The sequence below is a fragment of the Hesperophylax consimilis genome, chromosome 26 (assembly GCF_061612785.1).
Source record: "Hesperophylax consimilis isolate HC1 chromosome 26, BYU_Hcon_1.0, whole genome shotgun sequence".
Taxonomy (NCBI): domain Eukaryota; kingdom Metazoa; phylum Arthropoda; class Insecta; order Trichoptera; family Limnephilidae; genus Hesperophylax; species Hesperophylax consimilis.
In genome coordinates, this window is record NC_142861.1 from 20,046,308 (window position 1) to 20,070,269 (window position 23,962).

At 36.9% G+C, this 23,962-nt stretch overlaps 1 long non-coding RNA gene across 1 annotated transcript in view; it reads right to left on the reverse strand.

Annotated features, from left to right (window-relative positions):
• Nucleotides 1–13,202, reverse strand: part of LOC149411265 (uncharacterized) — a 121,412-nt gene extending 108,210 nt beyond the window's left edge. The window contains exon 1 of the long non-coding RNA XR_016304903.1: nt 13,132–13,202. This is a non-coding gene — a long non-coding RNA (uncharacterized LOC149411265). The remainder of the gene's footprint in view (nt 1–13,131) is intronic.
• Between the last annotated feature and the right edge of the window lie 10,760 nt (nt 13,203–23,962).

Sequence of the window (23,962 nt, forward strand, 5' to 3'; positions counted from 1 at the left end):
TTGATAAAATATATATTTTTTATTTTTTTATTTTATTTATTAATTTAAAAAAAAAACATTACATATTACAGTGATCTTTGGCTGTCCAACTAGGAGATTAACCTGTTTTAGGACAGTCAGAAATAGGCAGATTTATTAAATGCGATTCTTGTTTTGTCTAGTGTATTGACTTTTACTTAATTATTGCTCTTTATAAATAATTTGAAAAGTTTTCTTGGTTGATACAAGAAGTTGCTAACTATATATTTTAAATAATATAAAATATATAAATATATACAGGGTGTATCGTCACGTACCCGACAAACTTCAACCAGCTATTCCTTAGCACATTTGGAGTAAAAAATGTTATGGGCACTTTGCTGTCCGGTAACATTTTTTTTTAATAATCATGTCATCTGTATAAAAGATTAATTAACCATTTACACATAGGTGTATAAGAAATAATAACAAATAATAGAGTTCTACCAAGCCGAACCCTCTGATATGAAAATATCTGGAGTCGGTGAATTATTTTCCCATTTGATCTCTGGTGAACTGACGTGTTGTTCTTGTTATTGTTATTGCTTTGTATTTATATTGCTTATATAATGCACTTGCATAATGTTGATTGACTAGATGATAATTTGTGGAAAAGTGTGTGAAAGGGTTTAGTTTTTCCTATGGGGAAGATTTAACCCGGACATAAAATTCGAAATTTCAGCACCTATTCTATATAAAAAATATATATTAATTAATTTAATTGCCGGCAACCCGGGCGTTTATTGAATTATATATTTTTTAGTTAATGTTAGTAAGTTATCCACCTCACTAGACAATGTATGTTCTGTTTTAATTATCGTTTATCGTATTACGTTGTTTTCGATCATATTCAATTATTAACCTATCAACTGTGGGAGGGGCTCCGGAAAGCAATTTTAACCCGTGTTTATTATTATTATTTATTATTTATTTGGTACATTATTTTTACAATTTATGTTTTCCAGTAATGTAGGCCTCACTGGGTGGCTTGCCCGTGCTGAGGCCTTCATTTTATAATATGAAAATATAATCTACATATTATTTAAAGGGAAAATAATACATTTAAAAAGAAAATAATACATGTGAAAAGAACCCGAAACCTCCCGCTTGCTAGTTGAGAGCGTTACCCCTCGACTACGGAGACCTTCATATCTATGATTTTTCGGCGTGTAATTTTTCTCACGGTCACGGGCGTCATCACAGTCAACAAATTAATACCTTCTTTCTATGTTGGTTCATCTTTAAAATATATTTTTATTCAACTGTTATTATTTATCTAGCATCGATAATATAACTATTGTACATGTTGTTTTCTCTTAAACTGTGCTTTTATTTTTGTACACTATTTAAACCCCCGTAAGTTGTTTATTGGATGCTGTTCTCACAAATATAATTCAATTATTAACCATTTTGTCTTTTTCTTTTGATTTCTTCCATTGTCCGTATATGTTTATATATATAACTCGTATATTTTTTTATAATATTATGCATAGTCTGAGAATACTGTTATTATGTCGGTGTATATAATACTGTTTTACTAATTTTTTGCAGACATATTATGATGCTTACATGTACCTAAAAAAATGTTTATGCAAATATTATACCCAAAAAATAAATAAAAAGCACCTTCATCGACAAAATACTCTCAAATAATACCCCACACCTGGCTATGTGGTGGTGAGAAGTACATAGCTATGTAAATCTGTCACCGAACACGCCTAAAGCCATTTCAAGTAGTTGGGGCGATACTGAAAGTATCTACAAAAACAAGGAGCAAATAATAATGAAAATGCTACGTATTATTGTGATTAAATAATGTTTGAAATAATTCGCGTAAATTAATTTTAATTAAAAGTGATAATTACATTATTTTATTATTAATAGGAACAGAGCGGTTGTGACAACCCTAGATCATTGTTCGAATGTGGCCATTGTTAAGTGTGCTTGTCGCTGTTTACTGGGGTAAGTAAATTATGAACATTTGTAAAAGTGTCTTGACTCAATAAGGAAACAAAATATTCGACTCTGAAAATAGAAGAATTTTTTTTTGCCGAATTTGGACTTAGCAAATTTGTTGTGGCGAGTAATTTGCGCTCCCATGTAAAAATGTCTATTCATTCAAAAGCAGATTTTACTTTTAAGAACAAAATGGTGATATCGTAATGCGAGATGCCTATTTACTGTCAGATTGATTTATTGACGAATCACAGTCAGCTTTCTTCTCTGCGTCCCGCAACTCTTGATTTAACCCCTCGCCTTTAACTTCTCGTCTATTAATATTCATATGTCTGTGCATTCAACTGTTGATAGTGTTACACCGTATCAACCTCGCATAGAGACGTTCAACACTGTCCCAATCAACTGTGAATGATGTTTCACCGTGCCGAGATCGTTGGAGCTTGTGCAATAATAACAATTTATTATTGAACAATGATTTTTTTTTTGAATGTTTTTAAATATCTAAAAAAATCACAAACTTAACGATAATAATAAATTGATTTAGCTAAAATTTAGTTTTAGACGACTACTCTGTATCATTTTTTAAATAAATATGTTAGTTGACAGTCCTCCACACTAGCTATTATTTATTTCTAACAAAATCTAAGATTCAATCAAAGATCTAAGCTATATTTTACAATAAATCAAAAATGGATAACCTAACATAAAAACAAAAAAAAATAGGTAGTTTCTTATCGATTTCCATGATTTAAATTGTAATTTATATTCTCTGCACTTAGGTTGGTGTTTTTTACAATGGTCAATCAACGCCATTTTGTTTCTTTGTTATATTTGAAAGGTCCTTGTGAAAGGCCGATTCTATGTCCGTTTTAACAATTTTTGATAAGCAGAAAATGAAAAGTAAGTTGTTGTACTTGTCAGATGATCACAATTTGAAATAAAGCTGAAACAAACCCAAGCTCGGCTTTTGACGGGGATCTTTCAAATGTAAAAAAAAACAAAATGGCGCGGATTGGCCATTTGATGACAATGTTACATTTGAATTTCTGCAAAACCCCAACCTTAAATCTTCGATTAAATCTTAGATTGAAATATTTTAACAAGGATTCGGTCGCTAGTATGGAGGGCTGCCAACCACCGTAAGAATTCAGATTAGAGGAAAAAGTATCTTGGCTTATTTTTCTAGTCAACAATAGCCAATAAAAAGATGTGCTACTTTTTACTCACGTCCGAACGCGCCTTATAATGTATTTAATATTTTTTAGCATTTTCTCAGTAAGCCTCTGAGAAATTATATTGAAAACCAACGATTATGTATATTTGCAGAATCTTTCATTTGTTGAGCTCTGACATCACAGAAATTTCCTCATATTCAGCTGTGTACATTTTTCTAACCAGTGATTGTGACTTGATCGAAACGTATTCTTTTAATTTTTGACTAGATTGGATGATAAACAATTTCACACGCGGTTGACTAAACGAATCAATTTCAACTTTAGCATAACCAGTGTAATAATGTAATGATTTTCATGATAATTTCATGAAATTATGAATATCCTTAAAACAAGTTATTCAAATATATGCGGTCTCGGGAAATTCATAGTGCAAGCGGGGAAACTGGTAAATCTATAATATCTTATAAAGATCCCAAAACAATGTCTTTTTTTCAATGAGAAATTTTTTGTTCCATTTTTTCAGCAATTAAAAGATAAAATGATGCTTCAACCTATTTTTGGAGCCAGTCTATGCTTCAAACTTCTTTTGGAGCCAGTCTATGCCTCAACCTTTTTTGGAGCCAGTCTATGCTTCAAACTGCTTTTGGAGCCAGTCTATGCCTCAACCTTTTTTGGAGCCAGTCTATGTCTCAACCTTTTTTGGAGCCAGTCTATGCTTCAACCTTCTTTTGGAGCCAGTCTATGCTACAATTTCTTTTGGAGCCAGTCTATGCTTCAACCTTCTTTTGGAGCCAGTTTTAGCTTCATCCTTCGACGCAATTTAAAAGATATTAAACAGCTGATATTAACCCCTATATCGCTAGCAACTGAGTTTTTTCAAATTTCAACACCTCTGCCAAAGGTGACCCCAAGAGAATTACTTCTACTTTCGTTACTAGAGAATTTCTGAGAAGAATAATTCCCCTTCAAAAATTTCAGGGTGATTCCCCACAATATTTTTTAATATCCATGGGGGGTGGGGTGGCTAGATAATATCATAAAAAACTTATTCCCCACAATATTTTTTAATATCCATGGGGGGTGGGGTGGCTAGATAATATCATAAAAAACTTATTCCCCACAATATTTAAATATAATATATGAGGGGGGGTGGCTGGAGAATCTCGAAAAAAGTAATTCACCACATTTTTTCGATTCCACGGGTAGAGAATTTCGAAAATAAAAAATTCACACGTTGTGATTTTCGAAAATAACTGCCCATAATTCAGAATCTTTTCGCTGACTTCGGTAGATATTCAGAAATTTCGGTAGATTTTTGCTGAAATCGGTAGATCTTCAGAATGGCATCGCTGATGCTAACAGAAGGAATAGGGGAGGGTTGGGATTAACGGGCTATTCAAATCTTGTTATTAAATATAGCTCAATTAATTCAGTACAATGTTCCAATTCACTAAGGAGATTCAAGAGTGGAAGATACTCTCAGTATCGCCCTGGTGAAAGGCACAATTCATATTATAAACGTTGCTTGAAATGGGTTTTTCCATGTTTGGTGACCAGATCTGAATAGCCCGGGAATACCTCTTACCCATATCCTTCACCTTTCCTCTCATAATCCCCATCGTCTCACTGGCTCCATACGGTTGGGATCAGTTGGGACTCTTGTGCGGTAGTCACATATAAAGTGGGTACATTTAAAAAATGTTTTTATTATTTAAGGTTTTCACGAAAAAGACAATTTTTTAATAATTTTTATTTCATTCTGTTATTTTCATCAAAATGAATAAAAATCCACAGTTGTAATCATTACAAATTAATTTTAAAAAATGTAAAAAACTGTTTTGATTAAAAGTTAATAAAAAAAAATTATAAAGCTTCATTGATTACAACCTGATAAAAAATATAAAAGCTACATTTATTATAATAAAAAAGCATTAAAAAACTTGATTGATTACAACTTAATAAAAAAGTACAAAAGGTAAAATAACAAACAAATGCCGTGAAACGCCGGTTGCAGTTGCTACCTTCCTTTCCAGTAATTCGTGCTTGTTTTGTATTTCGGTTCGCGTACCATAAGATGTAAACCAATACGTAATATCATATTGTCTCAAAATGATTCTTCCATAAAAAAATATAGAGCCATATACTGTAACGGCTATACAAACATATATTCAAGTCGACCTGAAGTGAAACCTACGTAAGTTAAAGTTTAATGTTCAAGTTATTCCGACGTAAATTACGCGTCAGTTTGTGACTTATCAAAATCTCGCAATCAAAAGCAAAATACGTTAAATGGTTCGTTAAAAAGTGTTCCTTGCGAACGCTATCTTGGTATATATATCTACCTACACCAATGACAAAGGAAAATTATTATTCTTTATTAAACGACCTCCACAATGTATAAATGTTATCTTTTACATCAACCGACCTTATTAATGTTATTGATTAATGGTTATCCTGTTTTATCTTATTGTTTTAGCGAGTAAGCAGAAAAATGTCGAAATTCGACTGTCGTAGATAAGCACAATCATGTTTGCAAATTTTCTTTTGGGTTATTTCATTAATTTATTAAAATTTCATGTCATTTTGGGTTTTTTCGTCTCGCCTTAAAAATTTTCCGGTGACAAAGTTTCCTCTTTACAAAATGAGCTGTAAAGAACGATATTTCATTTTCATACCATAGTTCATTTTCTCAGGACAATGATTTGTTAGATGGAACCTTGTCCTCGGGAAACATTTCGGTATTTTTCTGCTTCAAGGAAGTTTTATTTTTAATATTATTTTTTGGGCTAAGGGATGAATGGAGTAGACTGACTGCAATTATATTGCCTATGGTCGCACCTTTTTTTAAATGACCTTATGTTTCTCCATCTTTCACCACGGCTGGTATATCTGTGTTAATTTAAGTACAAACTTTTTTAATACAAAAAGCCCGAAGATATCGATCTAGTGAGTGATTTATTTATGGTAACGGGAAACATACAACGATTACAATGTCACAGCAAATGTAAAAATGTACACAAACATCCGTAGAGTAATTTGCAAGATACATTTCCCATCCAGACTGGTTCGTAGCCTTGAAAAAATAGTGTAATCGGAGAGGTAATTCGTAATATGTTTATAGTCTGTGAAATTTGTTCTTTTCACGAATAAGTTTAACTAACGATGAGTGTGGGGAGGGGGGGGGGGGTAGGAATGTTTCCCAACACGCCCCAATGGAACCTTGTCCGAGAGAAGACTATTGATACTATTGTAAAAATGTGATTCCGCAGGATTAACGGAATCAGATAAGTTAAGGATGTTCCAATCTACTTATGCCAGACTGACTCTTATATCGTCATAATAAGCCTTGTGGAATGAAAGCCGTTTGATTGAGTTTTTCTTTATAAGCGTTGGTTCAGTTTATTCAGCAGCAGTGATGGATTTTTGGTGAGCATCCTCAGGAACCAATGGATCGTTCGCGGGAATAACGCGTACCGGGAAATTAGACTATAACAGAACAAGATCAAGAATCCTTCCTGATATATTTTGAACATCAGTGTACGGGTATCGGTGCAAGTTACAGTAATTTATATAATCGATAAATGTAGAGCTTATCGTGGAAGGGTAATTGCAAGGAACGCAGGAAGAGTCCAGCTAATATCGGTTAGGTTATAGTCTCCCAAGATACAAAACTTATCATCAGGTCTAACCAAAAGCTTAATACATAAATCATTTGAAAAAGTGGTGATTTGATCATTGAAATTGAAGCTCAACAACAAATATGAACGTTTGTAAATCCAGTTGCACATAGGATGCGAAGAGTCACCTATATTGTATGTTCTTGTCCGTAAAATTCACAATTGCAATTTGTCGATTATGTCCTTATAATTGATACGTACTCATTCCAAACGGTTTGTCCTCCTCGTATATCTATTTCTTCTAGGATAATTCAGGCACGGACCGGAAAAAAATGGGTTCCGATCTCCAAATGGTGCTTTCAATTCAATGTTTTAGTCGACGCTGTTTTAGAAGTGTAAATTTTGGGCTTTTTATTTTACAATGTTTTGTGTCCGCAAAATTGCTTTAATGGCTGCCGTTAGCTACCCCGATAGCTGAATGTCTCCTTGTTCTAGGCAATCCACCCCGAGAAATGCGCTTTGTATTCACTTCCGACTATTATCTCAAATTAACGTAGATCTGGGGCCTTGCGTGCAATATCGCCAATGGTAGTTATCTTCTCAGTTTTCGTCGCCACTAACGTTTAATCGCCCGAATCCGCCAAGATATCCCCTTCGATACTAGTGCAGTCAATTTAAACATGAAAAGGGGGTTGTGCTTGCAAAAGGTCCAGTCATTCTGAATTTTTTATATGTTGTTAGGACCTAAACCAGTATTAAAAAAAAAAATTGCATCTTCGAAAGTGCTGTGCGAGCGGCGGTGGACCTAAAAAACCAGGAAATTTTCGGATTTTTTTCAGTTTTTGCTCAATATCTCAGTAAAGGAAGGGTCTGACCGGTGTAATAGTTAAACGTACTTTTAAAGAAGACTAAATTTGCTATAATTTGAAACCAAAGCAAGCCATACACAGCCATTGGTTTTCAAGATACAGTTCTTTAAAAATATGCAATTTTTTCCAAAAAGTGAAATTTTTTCGAAATGGTCACTTATTTTGTTTTCTTGCTGCAAGGTGGCCTGCAGCATCTTCCTTCGGTGGCAAACGGGCGAGTTTTATGTTTGTTGAAGTGACAAACGTCTTATACCTCAGGAAATCCAAAGTATCCCTCGTGATGTCACCGCCATATAGAGCCACGAAGCACTTGATGCCTGCTTCACTCACGGCTTGTGGGGTAGAGTCTGGCCGAAGGAAGACCTCCACTTGCTCAGAAAGTGGTTCACTCTTGCTCAAAGGTGTGCTGATTTGGGTCTTACCTTGGCCAAACGGTGCTGAGGTGGAATCGCACCCGGCAAACGCGTGGGTAAATAGTACCGTTCCTGGTAATTGTAGGGAGTCCTGGTTGTTGTAGGAGGTCTTAGAGTAGTGACAGCAACCAGTTTCACCCTTCGTGCTCTTCTGAAGATAGACGTTTGTCTCTTCAGCGCCTAAACCATTGAGAAGAACGTGCAGGTCGACATCTTCTCCCACTATGACGACCCGATCTGCTCTTTTTGATAACGCCATCATGACGATCTCTCGATCAGCATCTTCTTCGGCAACAGCCATTTCTACTCCCTCCTTCTGAAAGGCGTCACAAAGAAGAGTTATAAGGCGTCTCTTATTGTTTTCATTGCCCAATACATGTTCTTGAGCAATTTGAATTACTGTCGATTTATCGAATGTCAATTCGTAGCTGGAATGAGCTGCGCAGCGCCGGAATCGTTCCGCTGTTTTGGTGTTTTTTTGGTAGCATCTTCGGGGTAGCCGTCAAAAACGATGGAGACGTTCTTCCCAAAGTGGTTTCGGACGTAGGTGTTATAACGCGCCAAAAATGCTCGAACCGTGCTCTTCCGCTGCCACACGACCTTGTGCAAGAGGTAGCCATCATCCAAAATGACGTGAGTGCTGGCATCTATCGGCGTGTGGCTGGGAAGAGGAGGGAAGGCAGAGTACAGAGTAGATTTTGTGCCCTTGCGCATCCCTTGTTCATTGAACAGAGACATCGGGAACGGGGCCAACTCATCTTGAAGTCGTCCTGTAAATCCTGTTCAGATTTCTTTGCAATAATACACACTCGCTGAAAAATTGTGAGCGGATCCACAGCCACTCTTCTGTTTTTGTCCGGCAGTTTAACGGTTGAGGTGATCGATGCCAGCGTGGTAACTTTATTTTTCCGTTTTATTACAATCCTTGTCGTTCATTTTCCCCACAATTTTCATCACTCCTTCCGTTCCAACTCTCTGGGCTGTGTGGCAATTAATTTCAGGACCTGCCAGTAAACCACTACTGATAGAAATTAAACTGTCAGTTTTGGGAAATGGAGGGTGGAGAGCAAACCAGTTTTTTAGTTTTTCCACATCACTATTATCTCGGATGATTAGAGAAGGTCTCATGTCTACATGCTGCTCTCCAGTAGGACATGATAAGCTGCAAAAACTTTCCAGTTCTTCACAAATGTTCAACATAAACACCATTCCTGTTGTCCACCTTGCCAAAACACTTTCGGAGATTCCCCTTCCTTGGGTCAACCCACCATAGGTTTTCATGGATCGCATCAGCTTCTGCTCAATTGTTAGGTCTGACCACAACCCAGACCAAAACTTGTCAGACCGGCGAATGGTGAAGGATCCTTTTGTGAACATGTCGTATTCACTTTTATAGAGCTTTATATTATCTTGTAGAGCCATTATATCCTGAAGGTAGAGGTGCGCGCTCTTAGCATACAAAAAATGTCCAGCTGCGTGGAAAAAAGGGAGCATCTTGTGGACAGTGTACAAATGAAGGTTCCAATCACCAGCACGCTCTGCCTGGTTGAATAGTTTTATCAAAGTGACCATTTACGAAAGTATTGGTCAAACAACTGTGATGTTGGACCATTCGCTTCAATTTTCTCCAAGGCACTTTTAAATTTTGCCTTTAGTATTTGGTAGGTATCAATTTCTTTTGCTGATATAGTGAGAGACCTTTCAGTGTCTCGCAGCAATTTTTCAGTCTCGTCTCGCTCCTTAGGAGTTATGTCAACCTCATAAAAAACAATGCTGGCCAGTGTGAGGTTTGCCAAAATGTGGGCTCGAACAGCTCGTGAATATGCGTGCCCATTCAAAATATTGTCAACACTGTGGCCTGCATAGATGGTGGTTAGTAGCTCTTTCAGACCGCTTCCACCCATTATAGTGCCAATGCATCCCATGAAGGACAGTAAGAGGTGAAATCCACCAAGCCGTACAACTACACTGTTCAACTCCGAGTGAAGTCCACTCTCCACAATATCTCTTGCTTTTGTGAATAATGGCTGGTCGAAAGTGACGAACGTGATTTTCTGACCATGAGCTTTGCTCCGGTTGCTGGCTTCCATGAGTGAAGTGAACACCGTATTGTAATCAGTGGGAGGGGCACGGATGAATGGAAGGAAAATAATTTTTGAGCGTGAAAACTGAATCCCGTCTATGGCTTGCTCCATAAATCCATAAGGAAGGAGGTCAAGGGGGGGGGGGACAGTAAAAATATTTGGCTAAAATATTAGTGGAGCTTTTTAATTTGGGTTAAGTAAGTTTCCCAATTATTGTATTGTTTAAATTTGACTGAAGGTCGTTATACTGGTCGATAATTATGCCATAAAATAAACCCATGGTGACTCATGGGTATAGCTACTAATGGGTACTTGAAATTTGAAATAGTCGTAATTATATTATAACCCTAGGATAAACCCACGATGATTAATGGATTTACTTCACAGCACAATAAAACCATAAAAAGACGCGAGAACAGTTTATTTGCATTTCACCCAAAACCCTCTTATGACTGTTTTTGGTTATCTGCCATTTTTGAGAGAACCGTTAAGTCTACAGATATCAATCTAGTCTCGAATAAACGTTTATTAAATTTACAACAACTTTATTTCACACAATATTTGACGTGGGATGCGTATTTTAGAAATTATTTTACAAAATAAGTGACAATTTCGAAAAAATTTCACTTTTTGGAAGAATTGCCTTTTTTTGAAGAACTGTATCTTAAAAACCAATGGCTTTGTATAGCTTGCTTTGGTTTCGAATTATAGAAAATTTAGTCTTCTTTAAAAGTATGCATAATGACTACACCGGTCAGACCCTTCCTTTACTGAGATATTGAGCAAGAACTGAAAAAAATCCTAAAATTTCCTGGTTTTTTAGGTCCACCGCCGCTCGCACAGCACTTTCGAAGTTGCAATTTTTTTTTTTTAATACTGGTTTAGGTCCTAACAACATATAAAAAATTAAGAATGACTGGACCTTTTGTAAGCACGGATGTACATCTTGACTGTACTATACATTGCACTACAACATCATGAGGCGTATGTCGACTTTTTGAAATACTGGCATACAGAGCTCTGGGCCAAAAAAGCCCCTTTCTCTTTCATCATGAGTTAAAATTGGTTGTTGGAAAATAATTTTAATTTTTAGTTTTTTGTGAAAAAATTTTTGCAATGAAACATGGCTTCAATTAGGGGTGAAATTTACTTAGGATTTGTTTTGGTTTTTTATATTGAGTTTTGGCATTTGCGTCGTACTGTGTAGTATGGGTTGCAATGCCCGAATAAAAATATTCCGCGAGACTTATGATGTGATCTTTAAGGAGGAGGACTTCAGAGTCACGGTGGATCTAGGAAACCCTCATCCACTTGGGGGCTCCCAGGACAGTGCGAATGGCTTTATTTTGGAATGTTTGTAGTCTATTTAATTGAAATTTTGAAGCGTGGGCGCAGATTTTGGTCTTATCGTGGATTTGTATATTGAAAGTTTATTTCTTGGAGATAATTTCTTGTTTCTTTTGCTAATCATGGGGTAGAGGGATGCAAAGATTTGTTGGCTAAGTTTAATGTTTCAGTGATATGCTTTGCCCAGGTTAATTTACTGTCAAGGGTGATTTCGAGGCATTTAATGTTTTTTTGCCAAGGGTTGTTTTCTCCGAATAGGTGTATATTGGGTGTTCTCGTAGGGCGTTTACGGGAGAAAACATAAACAGCGCTTTTAGAGGGATTTATCTGAAGTGTGGGCTTGGACGCGTCGTGCTGCGGTTATTTCGCTTACTGAAGTCGACATGACTTCAGTGTCGTCTGAAAATTTGCCTATTTTAGTTTTTTTGTGCGATGGTCGTAAATACTGGGACTGGGACTGGATATCGCTTAAGTAGATGTTGAAGAGAGCTGGCAAGAGAATATAGCCTTGAGGGACACCAGCTCTTAGCAATCTCACGGTGGAAAAAATTCCATCTAAATTGATTTTAAATTTACGGTCTTTAATGAAATTGGCTATGAGTTGAAGAAGCGCTATACAGCGCCAAGCAGCGATATACAAAGCGGCGCTATACAAATTGTCCAATAAATAAATAAGTCTAGGGTCTTTGCCGGGTTTGGGGATGAGAATAACGTCAGCGATTTTGTAGTCTTGTGGGAATAAAGGAAGTCTGAAAGACGCGTTGCTGATGGCTGTGAAGGCACAAATGGCTTTGGAGGGGAGGCATTTTAGTATTTTGTTTGAGATTAAATCAGGACCGGGAGTTTTTTTGTTTTAAGGGATTTTAAAATTTTAATGATTTCCTGAGGGGTTGTGAAAGGGATTGGATTTTCTGTTGGGATTTCTGTCAAAACGGACGAGACTTTCGAGTCTACAGTTGAAACGAATTGGGAGTCATCGTAGGTCATGGTTGGGGAGAATTTTTCTTCGAGGATGTCTGCAAAAGTCTCGGCTTTGTCACTGGAGGAGTATACAGTGCCTTTTGGGCCCGTGAGGGTCATATTCTTGTGGCGGGTTTTCTGAGGGACTTTGAAAGTTTCCAGAAGGCTGTTTGGTCGTCGTCAAGAGTGGAGATAAAGTCGTGCCATTGTTCGTCTCTGTATTTTTGGAGTTCTTCTTTGACCTGGTGTGCGAGGCGGTTCGAGGGACTGCGAACGATCGGGTCTGAGAATCTTTGCCATTTTTTTCGGGCGTAGTTTTTTTTTCTAATTTGTTCTTTTAGTTCTGTGGGTAAGTCGGAGCGGAGTAAATGTTTCGCGATTTCGACGGTGGCAAGGTCTACGGCTGATTTTATGTCGTTTGTGAATTTTTTTGTGGCCAAATTTAGGCTTTCTTCGTTGTTTATTGAGGTTTGGATTCTTACTGATTCTGAGGCATATAATATGTTGGTTTAGACCTGGACTAGTAGTCTTCCATACCATCTTCGTTATCTTCATTTATCTTACATATCGTTAAAACTCTCATTTGGAGAAAATGTATTCCCTTCTCCAGCACGGAAGGGTTAAACTGACAACTTTAGTCAATAAAAACAAATAAAACAGGCGTAATTAACTAGTAAAAGTTGACTTACTTCATTTTTTGGGCATATTGTGCACGTTGAATGTTTTAACATCTTTGACTATACCCTCATCGTCTCTGAACCCGCATACTACGGTGTCAATGCCCACCAAGAAGCACTGCGTTCACCAGTCACTTGTTTTGTGTCTCCTGAAATAAAATAATTAAAAAAAGTCCTACAAATCCGCCGTCATAATGACCAAAAAATGCTTTTATTTCAAAAATAGACTAAAGGTTATCGCACACATATCATCGCCTCATTTAATTAGATTGTGAGAGGTGAGGCGATGCCGATACAATGCTGTATACTGTAGTGTGCATTGCAGTATGGAGTTCATTCAAAGAATTCTGAACGGCTCTATGCAATATGATGAATATATGAAAATATGATGGAAATGGGAAAGAAAATATAGAGGGCTCCATTATTATTTTACATTTGGTAGGTGGGTATGGGTGCAGCCGCCTGCATATTTGGAAAAATCAATCTTTTGGGTACTAATTTCAGACTTGGGTTCGAACTTTCAGAGTAATTTTTTCAGGCTATATACTACCAAACGAGCTGAAATTTTGGAATCGTGATAAGAATAATGGTCTAAAACGATATCAGTCACTGTATAATGTTGCATTTCTGAAAAAATCTTCATTCGTGTGGGCACTGAATTCAGACATGACTTTAAAAGCCATTTTTTTCAGAATATTTGGTAACAAAAGGGCTGAGATTTTGGAATAGTGAGTGAGATTTTGGAACGATATCTGCATAAAGTTGCCTTTCTGGAAAAATCATCATTTTTATGGGCACTGATTTCAGACTTGGGTTCGATTTTTAAAAATCATTTTTCCGGCTCTTTGGAACCAAATGGGCTGAAATTTTGGAATCGTGATAAGAATCATGGTCCAAAACAAAATCAGGTACGAAATCTGAATAAAGATGCATTTCTGGAAAAATCATCATTCGTGAGGGCACTGAATTCAGACTTGGGTTCGAACTAAAGCCATTTTTTCAGAATATATGGTACCAAACGACTGAAATTTTGGAATAGTTACAAGAATCATGGTCTAAAACGAAATCAGTAACAATATCGGCGTAAAGTTGAATTTCTGGGAAAATCATCACTTTTATGGGCACTGATTTCAGACTTGTGTTCGATTATTAAAAACCATTTTTTCCGGCTCTATAGTACAAAATGGGCTGAAATTTTCGAATCGTGATAAGAATCATGGTCCAAAACGAAATCAGGTTCAAAATCTGTGTAAATTTGCATTTCTGGAAAAATCATCATTTTTATTGGCACTGATCAGACTTGGGTTCGAAGTTTTAAAACCATTTTTTCAGTCCCTATGGAACTAAACTTCTGAAATTTTGGAATTGTTATGAGGAACACGGTCCAAAACGAAATCAGTCACAAAATCTGTGTAAAGTTGAATTTTTGGAAAAATCATCATTTTTATGGGCACTGATTTCAGACTTGGGTTCGATTTTTAAAAACCATATTTTCCGGCCCTATTGTACCAATTGGGCTGAAATTTTGGAATCGTGATAAGAATCATGTTCCAAAACGAAATCAGTCACAAAATCTGCGTTAAGTAGCATTTCTGGAAAAATCATAATTTTTATGGTTACTCCACAGACATATGAGTATTATTAGACGATCACCTAAAGGCGGGGGGTTAAAATGCAGAGGGGAAAGCTAACTGTGATTCGTCAATAAATCAATCTGACAGTATATAGGCATCTCGCATTATAATATCACCATTTCGTTCTTAAAAGTAAAATCTGCTTTTGAATGAATAGACATTTTTACATGGGAGCGCAAATTGCTCGCCACGTTATGAACAAAGTCCAAATTCAGCAAAAAAAAATTCTTCTATTTTAAGAGTCGAATATTTTGTTTCCTTATTTAGTTAAGACACTTTTTTAAATGTTCATAATTTACTTACCCCAGTAAACAGCAACGAGCACACTTGACAATCGCCACATTCGAACAATGATCTAGGGTTGTCACAACCGCTCTGTTCCTATTAATAATAAAATAATGTAATTATGTTTGGGGATAAAAGAACGAATGACAACGGGAACAGAATACTTGAAGTATGTTTAGAGTGGAACCTGTTTGTGTCGAATACTTTCTTCGATCATAAAGGTATCCACCAATATACGTGGGAAAGAGGAAATGAGAGGTCAATTATTGATTTTGTAGTAATTGACTCTAGGTTGAGAGCTGTTACCGAGGACACAAGAGTTTTCAGAGGGGCTGAGGTCGAAACTGACCACTTTCTTGTAGTGTCAAGAGTAAACCTCTTTCGCGGTTGGCGCTCTAAAGTGAAAACGGTACTAACTCCAACAAGAGTCAAAATAGAAAAACTACAAAATGATAATGTGAGAAGTAAGTATATGAATTGTGCAGAGATAAGATTGAATGCGAAGGAAATGGATGGTCTAAGCATAGACGAAACATGGAACCACATAAAAGTGTGTCTTTGTGAATCTGCTAGAGAGGTTTGTGGAATAAGTACGCAAGGTAGGAAGAAAGGTGATGCATGGTGGGATGATGAGATTAAAGCACTGGTCTCAGAGAAGAAGAAAGCATGGTTATGTCTGATTGCGGCTGGCAGTGCTTCCAGCGAAGAGAAGTATCGAGCGAAAGAAGTATATAAGGAATGTAAGAAAAAAGTAAGAGTTGGAGTGAAAGAACGAAAGAAACGCCTGGAAGAGGAAGAAGGAATGAAAATGACAAACCATTTCCAAGAAAACATTAAGTTGTTTTGGAAAGAAGTCAAAAGGTCCCGGAGTGGCCCAGAAAACGGAAGCATGAAAGTGATAAAATCAAAAGATGGAAAAATGTTGACGAATGAGGAAAAAATAAAAGAGAGATGGATGAATTATTTCGAGGAAGTCTTCGAAAGCGAAGTGAGTGACAATGATTCCAGCGGTGAATCAGATATGAATGACGATGGAGTGAATGTTACCGAAATTAGCATGGATGAGATAGAAAGTTCGATTAAATGTATGAAGAATGGTAAGGCTGTCGGGTTTGACAATATTGCTGCTAAATATTTTAAAGGAGGTAGCCGTATAATTCTCACATGGTTGTGCAATCTTTTTAACCAATGTTTAAAGGAAGGTTATACGCCTTTAGACTGGAGAAGGGCTGTGATAATGCCATTATACAAAGGTAAAGGGTCACGTATGGAATGTGGGAATCATAGGGCTATTAGCCTGCTAAGTTCAGTTGGCAAGCTGTATGGTAGAATTTTGATTGAAAGAGTAAGAAACGAAACAAAAGATAAAATATGGGATGTGCAAGGTGCTTTTATGAGTGGAAGGGGGTGCATGGACCAGATCTTCTCATTGCGTATGCTCACTGAGAAGTTTCTGGCAAAAAACCAGAAACTTTTCTGTGCCTTTGTAGATCTACAAAAAGCATACGACCGAGTCGACAGGAAAAAGCTATGGAAGGTGTTGTCCAATAGGGTGGATCGATTTTTTGTTTTTATGTTTTTCTTAGCAGCGGGGTGTGGAATGGATGCTCTATGGGGATACCTTTAAAAGTCATTATGACAGCATTAAGATATTTTGAGTGCAAGTACTGCCCCAAGTCGATTCAAATTTTTAAAAAATAGCGTGAAACTAGAAAAAGAAGGGTTTAATCTTTGCTCAATAAAAGTAGTTAAAATATAAAAAAAATAACTTTTCATTTACTAATAATATTATCTACTAATCAAGAAACAATAAAAGTACCATTGCTACACAAAAAAATCACAAACACTGTTTAAAAATATAGTCAAAAATCATAAAAGTTATTGTATTTTATAGTCCTTCTTCGAATTCAATACTGGCATTATACGACAAGATTCTAGCTTATTTTGTATACACCCTTCACGTCTTTCAGGGCCGCAAACAGCAGAACATGATGCCGTTACCACTTTGATGCATCTTTCCGTGGCTTGCGTGTGACAGGGCATCAATCGGAACTTACACAAAATGTTGGATTCGATAATTTCGTGGTCTGCAATGGCATCAATTATTGTCTCGCTAGATATCATTTTTGTAAGAGGTGCTTCTGATGTTTTTTCCCAGTAGATCAAGTCAATATAGTCTTCTGCGTTGAAATTAAAAGTAGGTAGCTTAAATACTCTTATTGGAGAGAACCCCAACGTTCTTGGATACTTAGAATCCGTCTGAGAGCCAACTCTCTAATGTCTGTCTTCGTTCGTCGTTTAACATACTAATAAGTATATTTTCGATTGGCCAAAATACCCTTTGCGTTGAATTATGGGATCTACCACCTTTTTCAAATGCTCTGGAAGGTAACGAGACAATTTTATGGTTTCGTGGAGGTGTCTCGCCGGTTGAAGTCTGCTCTTGGATGTCTTAAAGGCTGTGTTTTTATTTTAAACCACATCGGAGCATACACTCTTAGCACAAATTCAGTCAATATCACCTGATTTCTGTTGGATTCTTGGTTGATGTGTAAAGTCGGAGAATAGTATTGGCTGTTGTTAACCAACGCGAATGACAGATTTTACGCGGATTTCTTTTCGTTAAGTTTTCATTACATTGTCCTTCGGCGATTGCTCGGCACATTTCCAATAAATAAAGCTGGTCTGTGCTAAGGTCGTCACGGGATTTTGTAATTTCATAAGTAAGGTTCATAGGTAAGTTGCATTCTATTGCTTGAAATTCTATCACAGGAAGATTCTCACAGTTCTTGAGTAACTTTCCTAGTTGGCCGCTAAAGCTTCTAGGACCTGTTGTCATTCCATCAAGATATTCGAAAAGGTGCCTCAAACTTAACTCATTAGCATGTAACTGACAGACCAACCACTGAAGTGGACGATGGAGTTTTCCTTCAACAAGTCGAATAATGCCAGACTTAGTTCCATTATTAACTGCTGTTCCGTCACATCCGATAGCCACGATGCACGCTAAATCAATGGATTTTGCCACAAAATATGCAAACAATTTGTGAGCTATTGTTTTAGCATCACCGAACTTAACGCCCATGTGGCCAATGTATTGTGAGCTAGGTTCTTTCAAAGACTGATATGTTCTTCTATCACAACTTTTCTGCGTCCATCCTCCATGATTAATGTTTTATCTTTTGGCCGTCAAACGATATGCAAATGCACAAATCAAAATGGGGCTGGTTGATGGCAGTCAGTGTGGTCCTAGTTTTGGCACGAGCACTTCGAATCTTATTACGATCGATCACGTTTGTTAGATTATCTGTTCACTAATCACTAATCCAATATTTTGCAATGTAGCGCAGACGATGGCAGCAACTGCCTGATCAGAAATACTGTATCGATCCAATGTTCTGGATACAACAGATAGTCCACTGTCTGTTGGATTTATAACATAAGAAGAAGGAGTAGATGAAGCAAAGTAATGTTGGTCAGTTGGAAGATCAACGTTAGTAAAATTTGAAACTGTACTGCGAGATATGGACGGTTGATCTAAAGATGCGCGGTGCGCGAGCGAGGCGCGAGAAAGTGGACTCGGCAATTTGTCAAATTTTCGCGGAATAATAAATATTATCACATTTTTTTAATATTATTAAATAAGGCGCGGCAATTTTTATTCATTATGAAATGTAAAAGTAAAAATTAAAGTATTAATGTTGACACAAAACTGTTTTATAAAGGGACAATTTTTTACCAGATTTTAAATAATTCAACTGCTTTGGGGCAGTACTTGCTATCAAAATTTTAAATTGATATTTTGTATGCTTAATTGTATGTACCTAGAGCATCTATTCCGCACCCCGCGAAAACTAATTTATAAAAAATAAAAAATTCCATACAATGGCGATCCACCCTATTGTCCAAGTATGGAGTGAATACATATCTGACTCAGGCAATCGCGTCTCTGTATGAGGGAAGCGTTGCATGTGTTAGGGTAAACGGTGGTTTTGCGGGGTGGTTTGATATCACAAAAGGTGTTAAACAAGGCTGCGTAATGTCACCGTGGTTATTCAATCTATACATGGATAATTGTATGCAAGAATTGAAAGAGGTGGGATTGGGCGCGAATTTGAATAATTTGAAAGTATGTTGCCTGTTGTATGCTGATGATGCGGTGCTGATTGCTAATAGTATAGAAGATCTACAGTCTCTCGTGTCTAGGATGAACAAAGTATGCATGAAGAATGAGTAAATGATGAATGTAAGTAAGTCTAAAGTAATGGTGTTTGAAAGAGAGAGTACGAAAACAGTGTGCAATATAATTGTGAATGAGGAATACTTGGAGCAGGTGGATGAGTTTGTGTATTTAGGAAGTATGTTTACGAGAGATGGGAAGGCTGACAGAGATATTGAAAGAAGGGTAAATGCAGGTAATTCCGTTAATGGAGGACTGAACGCCGTTGGCGCTAACAAAAAACTGTCCAAAGAAGCGAAGTTAGCAGTCCACAACGGAGTGCTGGTACCTACCTTGATGTATGGAAGTGAGGCATGGAACTGGCAAAGAAAGGATGAAAGTAGATTGAATGCTGTTGAAATGAGATCCCTGAGGCGTATGTGTGGTAAAACCATGTTTGATCGTGTGAGGAATGTGGAGATCCGCAAAGAGTGCAAGGCTGATGTAAGCGTAATGAGTAAGATTAAGAAAGGGACGCTTAGATGGTTTGGGCATGTAGAGCGAATGAGCGAAGATAGGAGTGTAAGGAGGATATATGATGCAAATGCGAATGGTAGCAGAAGTCGGGGACGCCCGAGGAAGACATGGCACGATCAAGTGAATCAGATACTAGAGTCGGGCCATGTCAAGAGTCAGAATAATAGAAGAGTATGTATGAGACGATGTATGAATGTGAATGAGGCAAGAAGTGTGTGCCAAGACCGAGTTGTTTGGCGGTCCGTCCTCTCTGCCTACCCCTGCGGGGAAACGGCGTGATGGTTAGTTAGTTAGTTAGTTAGTTAATGTAATTATCACTTTTAATTAAAATTAATTTACGCGAATTATTTCAAACATTATTTAATCACAATAATACGTAGCATTTACATTATTATTTGCTCCTTGTTTTTGTAGATACTCTCAGTATCGCCCCAACTACTTGAAATGGCTTTAGGCGTGTTCAGTGACCAGATTTACATAGCTAGGTACTTCTCACCACCAAATCGACGCATCGTGTGTATGCAACAACTCCCCCCCCCCCCTCTACCTCTCGACTTATCGGGGTTCTGCAAGTCGGATCGTACGTAGCCAGGTGTATTATTTGGGAGTATTTTATCGATGAAGGTGCTTTTTATTTATTTTTTGGGTATAATATTTGCATAAACATTTTTTTAGGTATATTTAAGCATCATAATATGTCTGCAGAAAATTAGTCAAACAGTATTATATACACCGACATAATTACAGTATTCTCACACTATGCATAATATTATAAAACAATATACGAGTTATATATATAAACATATACGGACAATGGAAGAAATCAAGAGAAAAGGACAAAAGGGTTAATAATTAAAGTAGAATTCTCTTGAGGGTTCATCCAATAAGTATTGTTGGCCCTTTCATCAGCTAGAGATAGACATACATATGATTTCTCAGAGAAGTTGTCGTTTAATTTCTGAAATGGATAGATAATAAAATTAAAATAATTATATGTAATGAAAAACTACAAAAAATAATTATCAGTCATTAAAGAATTAATATACTAACGATAATTCTTTCTGTAACAGGTGACAAAGAGACCGATGGGATCGCACCTACACGTAGCACACGTGTGCCATGTTTGTTTATTATAAAATCTGTCTCTTTGTAATAGGTGACAAAGAGACCGATGGGATCGCATCTTCACGTAACACACGTGTGCCATGTTTGTTTATTGTAAAAGCTGTCTCTTTGAAATGTTCTGAGCAGATACGAAGGTTACGAACACTTGTCTGCTCACTTTTACCGGATGAAAGCAGCCACATTGTCTTCAAGTCTTCTTTTTTGAGAAATCTTTAAGAAAATATATAACATTTCACTTTTAAGAAGATAATAGAAAAGGAAAACAACTAAAAAAACAAATTAAATTATATACAAACAGCTTTTACCAGTGAAGAGTATTTGTAGTAAAAATTTGGACATCATTTTGCCGTCCGATGACACTTTTTCAATTAAAAACAAAAAACATGTTTTTCTATCACACATCGCCACTCGGTATAATAAAAACAGTTTATTTTTAAACAAGTTCTGCTGCGTAATTATTATTACGCGTGACAGCTGTTTCGCCCTCTGAAGGTTGAAACAACGCGCGTACCTAACATGTGGTCCGTTGCGACGTGTGATAGTATGTATGATCCAAAGATAATATATGATCGGTGGCGACGTACGATAGAAAACGTACGATTTAATTTTAATAGATAAAAATATAATCGGCCAGCAAAATGACACATACATTTTTCATTCCAAACATGCTCACTGTATCTACATTTTACTTCCAAACATACCAATTTTTCACAATTGATAACCAATCATTTATCCTATATTAAGGACGGGTTGTTTCGGAGAATTTGAACAATTCTTCAAATTTCAACGTTAATTTGCGAGTTCTGTGAAAGATATTTTCTAGTTCTTTTATTATTTCAGTTCTGTCAAGCAACTAGCCTATAATGATATAATATCAGAACTTGAATAGGACTTTCACAGAACTTGCAAATCAACTTTGAAATTTGATGAATTGTTCAAATTCTCCGAAACAACCGGTCCTAAGTGTTGTTTATGAATTGTGTAAAATTCAAAACTCGTTTAGTAATAACGCCATTAAAGTGGAATAAATTTTAAAATGATTGGTTTATTATCCTTTATTAATACGACGGAGTTCCAGCAAGAAATAACAGATGAAAAAATAGACGTTCCAAATGATACTATTATGTATTTTATCAAAGCGCAAAAGGCGAAGGCACATCCCTGATTCTTGTGCAAACGGCTTTGTGTTTCGCGTCCATCGCGTGATAGTATATGTTTCTAAAACTGATCCATATTATACGATGTGAATAAGCTTAAAACAAAGTAAAACAATGCTTACCTATGGAATGTAATACGACAATTGGGTTTATTCTCTTTTTCACTTCTATTTTTACAAGTTTTCATAGCGCAAGCCACCATTTTGCCGTGTTATTTCGTAAAATGAACTCGACCATAGCTCGACGATAGTTCGCACAAGAATGATGACGTCACATTCTCAAGATTCACGGGACGCCATACGCGAGCCCAGCCGGCTCCAATGGAACCGGTATGGGGAGTGGGGAATAATACGCTTTTAATCACGTAGGGCAGGTCTACTAATATTCATATGTCTATGCAATTACCTCAGTTAATTTCAAGGTAATAAAATTGATTAATCAAATTACCTCAGTTAATTTCCTCAGTCAAAAACACAACCGGCGCGCACGTCTCACCGGCCAATACTGAATTAAGGAGGTAGGTTAAAGAGTTTCGAAGTATTAAAATGGCACCATGGATTGATGCGGGCTGTCAAGCCGCTAAGCATAGACAATAATAGACAACAATAGACAACAATAGACAAAAAAACTACGTGCTTGCGATCAAGCCGCTTGACCGTGTACCAGTCCTTTTAAAATCGGCCAATGACAGCGGCCTATAAACATGCATGAAGTGCGCACTGGTTTGTGGAAAATATACGTCACACGTCAACCATAGAGATTACCGTGTCTTTTTTTCTGACCCACTTTTTTCTCGGAGTTATACCCCCCTGCCATAAATATACCACTCTCTAGATCGATATCTTCGGGCTTTTTGTATGTAACGGAATTATATTAAACAGTACCCACAGATATACAAGCAGTACCTTGGTACCTACCATGCGAAGCAGAGCAGTAGACAAGGTAGAGGAAACTCAAGGCCATTTAAAAAAGATGCGACCATAGACATCATAATTGCTCTCAGCCTACTCTATTCATTCACTAGCCCAAAAAAACTATTATAAAAATAAAAATGTACTTGAAGCAGAAAAATGTCGAAATGTTTTCCGAGGGCAAGGTTCATCTGACTAAGAAAATGAACTTTTAAAGTTTATTTCCTTAAGATGAAACTTGTTAATCTGAGAAGAAGAAACCCAAAATTACAAGAAAATTTCCAAAACATCATTGTCCGACAGTACGACGATGAATTCCGACATTTTTCTGCCTATTTTGAACTCATGGTTACATATATTTCAAAACTTTAATTTCACCAAAACAATAAGACAATACAGGATAACACTAATCAATAACAAAAATAAGTTGGTCGATATAATAAATAACATTTATACGTTGTGGAGGAAGACGCCAAGTATGTTACGTAATAACCTAAAAACTGTCAATTCACTTTCAACTTGAACTTACGTAGGTAGGTTGAAAATATGCTTTTAACTCGCTAACACTACATACACTGGCTTTATAATTTTATCACGAAGAACTTTAACAAGCAACATTTTCGACGCGAAATGATAGTATTACGACAGTAAATGACAACCCGCGTACCATTGCATAAATAAACCACTCTCATTTTGTTTCGAACGGTCAAACGAAACCATTTTGCCCTCTCTTTCTGTTAAGCCGGGAATACACATGCCTGTAGCTGGCACACTTGCATGCAAGCTCCTTGCACATGCCAGCTACTATCATGTGTATACGCTAACTTGCATGCATGTACCTGCCTTGCAAGTAGATTGCACAACATTTGATTTACTGGCATGCAAGTTGAGGGAGGGGACGAGGGGGGCTATGAAACCGGCATGTGTGAACGTCGCTACAGGTACGGGCATGCCAGTAGCTGACCTCATGATTTATGGCTGACCTGTTGTTCGCCGCGGCGCCCGTATTTTTGTTTGGTTTGTTTTTGTGTCTGT